Source organism: Tachysurus fulvidraco, chromosome 11, assembly GCF_022655615.1.
Source record: "Tachysurus fulvidraco isolate hzauxx_2018 chromosome 11, HZAU_PFXX_2.0, whole genome shotgun sequence".
NCBI classification, from domain to species: Eukaryota; Metazoa; Chordata; class Actinopteri; order Siluriformes; family Bagridae; genus Tachysurus; species Tachysurus fulvidraco.
The window spans coordinates 5208584-5214596 of record NC_062528.1 but is presented as its reverse complement, the minus strand read 5'-3'; positions in this window follow the sequence as shown (position 1 = coordinate 5214596).

Below are 6013 nucleotides of genomic sequence, written 5' to 3'. Positions count from 1 at the left end.
TTTATTTATATTTATTATTTCTCCATACACAACGGCGGCCCAGTGAACATGTAAATGTACATTATATTAAACACCATGTGCCACTAGTGGAGTTCCATGAAAAAAAGATGTTAAATAAAAGACAAAAGACTGTGAATTACTTTAACCATTCACTTTGAAGATGACTGTAGAGGAAAGAAAAGGAAGAGAAGAACAAGTGAGTGATTGTAATACATACTCTAGAAGCAACAATACGGATGACAGAGAGCATGAATAACGAGCTGCAGGATCCAGCAATGGCACTTCACTGAGGCTCCAGTGCCAGAGACAATGAGTCAGTGGTGCTGTAATAGACTTTCGTAATGCAGGAATAAAAGCATTATATTTACAGCAATTCTGCATCATCATAATCATCATCCGACTCTCATTCCATCTACTTAAGCCGAGACGGGAGACGGGAGAGAAGAGAGGTCCCACTCTGACTGAACATTCATACTAGCACATCAGAACTGGAGCAGGAAAACTTGCACAAGGCCAGTGTCTAATTAAATGACTGGACAGATATGTGGTATGCTGTGCCCACTGCATTTCAGAACCTAAGTGTGAGAGCTGGAATAGAAATCGAAGTGGTGTGTCAAGGTATGTGCGGAACTCCATCCAGTGTCTCAAACATTTCATCATCTCCTGTTTACGCAGAACATGCTGATGAGACGCTGATGATGATGCCGATGAGATCACACAAGTCAAAACCATTGGACTAAAAATAAACTATTTCCTGTTTATCTAAGCTGGCTATAATCATTCATTCTTAAATTCATTGATCAAGTTAGAAATAAAACGCATGTAGGAAAATAAACAAGGGTGAAATCATGTGATGTGGCCTAGCAGAAATTTTATTGATTATATTCCAATAAGAGCAGGGGCTAAAATGTTTTATTCCTATTTTACAACAAATGTGCTGCACTGAAGATTCCAAAGTGCATAGAAACCTCCATAATTGTCAAATGGAAAACAATTGGCACAACCAGGACTTTTTTTTTTTTTTACAACTGGTCGCCCGGCCAAACTGAGTAATCGGGGGAGAAGGGCGGTTACCGGGAACCGGATAGTCACTCTGTCTGAGCTCTAGAGATCCTGTGGGGAGATGGAACAAATCCAGAAGGACAACAATCACTGCAGCCTTCCACAGATCTGAGATTTGGCAGAGTGGCTAGATGGAAAACGTTCCTCATTGTAAAGCACATGAAAGCCTGCTTAGAGTTTGCAAAAAAGCACCTGAAGGACTCTCAGACTGTGAAGATCCCAACAGTGATCCCAACAATACCAACAATATCCCAACAATGCCATCCCAACAGTGAAGCATGGTGGTGGCAGCATCATGCTGCCGGTGTGTTTTTCAGGGATGAGGAAATGCTGAATGGCGCATTGTGCAGAGATATTCCTAATAAAAACCTGTTCCACAGTGCACAGGACCTCAGACCGGGCCTAAGGTTCACCTTCTAACATGACAGCAACCATAAACACACAGAGCCTTGACTGAACCCTATTGAACATAACTGAAGAGACATGAAAATGGCTATGCACTAGTATTATATACAATATACATATTTTACTTGTTTCTTCCAGTTCCTATTAAATAAAACTTTCACCAAAAGATTTTTCTGTATTTATAACCTAAGTTATGAGTCATGATCTAATACAAATTCTTACTGCTATGAATAGATTTAACAGCTATTTTGGGCTTCTGATGCAGCTCTCATTTTAATAGTGGGTGGAAAAAAGCTTTGGTCAGAGCTGGAGATGAAGCTCTGAGTCTACAGGCACATGTGTGTTTAGCAGAGACAGCAGCGACTACACCCACAAGCCGTGTGTGTGTGTGTGTGTGTGTGTGTGTGTGTGTGTGTGTGTGTGTGTGTGTGTGTGTGTGCGTGCGTGTGTGTAAGCAGGAAGGGATTTAACACATTCAAAACTCATGCTGCAGTCCTACAGAGCTCACTGAGAACAACTGAGACCTAATAGGGTATTTTAAAAATGACATACTAGTATAATATATGAAACACCAGTCTGTTCCTGAATGGGGATTATGTCAGAATTCAGAAGCAGACTACATCAGAGTGGGTGGTGCTTAGTCTGGGTTAGTCACGACTCCTCAGTGCTTCACAAGCAACAGGGTAATAGAAGGCAATGAAGCTGTGTGTGTGTGTGATCCCCTTGTTCCCAACCCCTCTTATTTTTTTGTTCTATAGAGAGAGAGAGAGAGAGAGAGAGAGAAAGAGGGAGGGAGGGAGAAAGAGTGAGAGTGTGTGTGTGAGAGAAAACCCAATTCTGGAGTATTCTGAGATCCATCAATCCATTATCTGTAGCACTTATCCTAGACCCAGGATTGTGTGGAGCCTGGAGACCATCCTTGGAGATGCAGGGACATGGTGGGGTAGAAAGAACGTCTACCAAGACGGTAGAAAAAAGCTCCCCTCCAAACATTTCAGAGGACTCATAGGCAAACTTTGTATATATCAAGTTAAATGCTCTTAAAAAATGTCTGTGTCCTGTCCCGAGAGGTGGGTCTTCCTCTACAGCAGAATGTCAGTTGGCTGAAAACATGGTTTGTTGATATTTCAGGCTGTAACATGGATGGAAAAAGAATTTTCAACTGGTCAGAAAAATGTAATAGGTTGAATGCTTCATGGTTGGTTTACTATCTTGGGGATCTTCATTGCTGGCCTGGGATTCTGCTTAAGGAAAAGTCTATAAAAATAATCTTGTTAACTGCAGCATATTCAGCTAACTCTCACCGCCCTACAGTGTAGCGCCCCGCCCCGCACTACAGTGTGGCGCCCCGCCCCGCACTACAGTGTAGCGCACCGCCCCGCACTACAGTGTAGCGCACCGCCCCACACTACAGTGTGGCGCCCCGCCCCGCCCTACAGTGTGGCGCCCCGCCCCGCCCTACAGTGTGGCGCCCCGCCCCGCCCTACAGTGTGGCGCCCCGCCCCGCACTACAGTGTAGCGCCCCGCCCCGCACTACAGTGTAGCGCCCCGCCCCGCACTACAGTGTAGCGCCCCGCCCCGCACTACAGTGTGGCGCCCCGCCCCGCACTACAGTGTAGCGCACCGCAACGCGCTACAGTGTAGCGCACCGCAACGCACTACAACACACTAGAGTTTAACACACTACACATTTTATATATAGCACTGCAACGCACTACAGTGTAGCCCACTGCAACACACTACAGTGTAACACACTACAGTATAACACACACTAGTGTAACACACTGCAACACTACAGCACAGTTGTGTAACACTGTCACACACTACAGCGTAGCACACTGCGAAACCACAGTGTAACACACACTAGTGTAACACACTGCAACACACTACAGTGTAACACACTGTGACACACTACAGTTTAACACACTACAGTGTAACACACTGCGACACACCACAGTGTAACACACCACAGTGTAACACACCACAGTGTAACACACCACAGTGTAACACACCACAGTGTAACACACCACAGTGTAACACACTACAGTGTAACACACTACAGTGTAACACACTGCGACACACCACAGTGTAACACACTACAGTGTAACACACTACAGTGTAACACACTGCGACACACTACAGTGTAACACACTGCGACACACTACAGTGTAACACACTGTAACACACTACAGTGTAACACACTACAGTGTAACACACTGCGACACACCACAGTGTAACACACTACAGTGTAACACACTGCGACACCACAGTGTAACACACTACAGTGTAACACACAGCAACACACTACAGTGTAACACACTGCGACACACTACAGTGTAACACACTGCGACACACTACAGTGTAACACACTACAGTGTAACACACTGCGACACACCACAGTGTAACACACTACAGTGTAACACACTGCGACACCACAGTGTAACACACTACAGTGTAACACACAGCAACACACTACAGTGTAACACACTGCGACACACTACAGTGTAACACACACTAGTGTAACACACTGCGACACACTACAGTGTAACACACTACAGTGTCACACAATACAGTGTCACACACTACAGTGTAACACAATACAGTGTAACACAATACAGTGTAACACACTGCGACACCACAGTGTAACACACACTAGTGTAACACACTGCAACACACTACAGTGTAACACACACTAGTGTAACACAATACAGTGTAACACACTGCAACACACTACAGTGTAACACACACTAGTGTAACACACTACAGTGTCACACAATACAGTGTAACACACTACAGTGTCACACAATACAGTGTAACACACTACAGTGTAGCACACTGCGACAGCACACTGCGACACCACAGTGTAACACACACTAGTGTAACACACTGCAACACACTACAGTGTAACACACTGTGACACACTACAGTTTAACACACTACAGTGTAACACACTGCGACACACCACAGTGTAACACACCACAGTGTAACACACCACAGTGTAACACACTACAGTGTAACACACTACAGTGTAACACACTGCGACACACCACAGTGTAACACACTGCGACACACCACAGTGTAACACACTACAGTGTAACACACTGCAACACACTACAGTGTAACACACTGCGACACACTACAGTGTAACACACTGTAACACACTACAGTGTAACACACTACAGTGTAACACACAGCAACACACTACAGTGTAACACACTGCGACACACTACAGTGTAACACACTGTAACACACTACAGTGTAACACACTACAGTGTAACACACTGCGACACACTACAGTGTAACACACTGTAACACACCACAGTGTAACACACTACAGTGTAACACACTGCGACACCACAGTGTAACACACTACAGTGTAACACACTGCGACACCACAGTGTAACACACTACAGTGTAACACACAGCAACACACTACAGTGTAACACACTGCGACACACTACAGTGTAACACACACTAGTGTAACACACTGCGACACACTACAGTGTAACACACTACAGTGTCACACACTACAGTGTAACACAATACAGTGTAACACAATACAGTGTAACACAATACAGTGTAACACACTGCGACACCACAGTGTAACACACACTAGTGTAACACACTGCAACACACTACAGTGTAACACACACTAGTGTAACACAATACAGTGTAACACACTGCAACACACTACAGTGTAACACACACTAGTGTAACACACTGCGACACACTACAGTGTAACACACTACAGTGTCACACAATACAGTGTAACACACTACAGTGTCACACAATACAGTGTAACACACTACAGTGTAGCACACTGCGACAGCACACTGCGACACCACAGTGTAACACACACTAGTGTAACACACTGCAACACACTACAGTGTAACACACACTAGTGTAACACACTGCAACACACTACAGTGTAACACACACTAGTGTAACACAATACAGTGTAACACACTGCAACACACTACAGTGTAGCACACACTAGTGTAACACACTGCAACACACTACAGTGTAGCACACTGCGACACCACAGTGTAACACACACTAGTGTAACACACTGCAACACACTACAGTGTAACACACTACAGTGTAACACACTACAGTGTAACACACTGCGACACACCACAGTGTAACACAATACAGTGTAACACACTGCGACACCACAGTGTAACACACACTAATGTAACACACTGCAACACACTACAGCACAATTGTGTAACACTGTCACACACTACAATCGGTGTCACTGTAACACACTGATTGAAGTGACCACACTGCTCAATACAGATGTGGCTGAAATTCATATGAAATGTGCATTAAAATCCTATGCATTAAAATCCTCCCAAAATCCTAGGTGAAAATGTTGTGTTAAATAATCCCACTTGGGAGAAGTGAAGTGCAGCTAAAATTGAAGAGACTCAGCTGTCACTGTGAATAGAGGAGGATGAGTGAACTGAGCCACACCTGAGCTGACCGGCTGAAGACAAGCTGAGTGACAGAGCGAGAGTGTGAGAGGGGTGAGAAAAGACTGCCC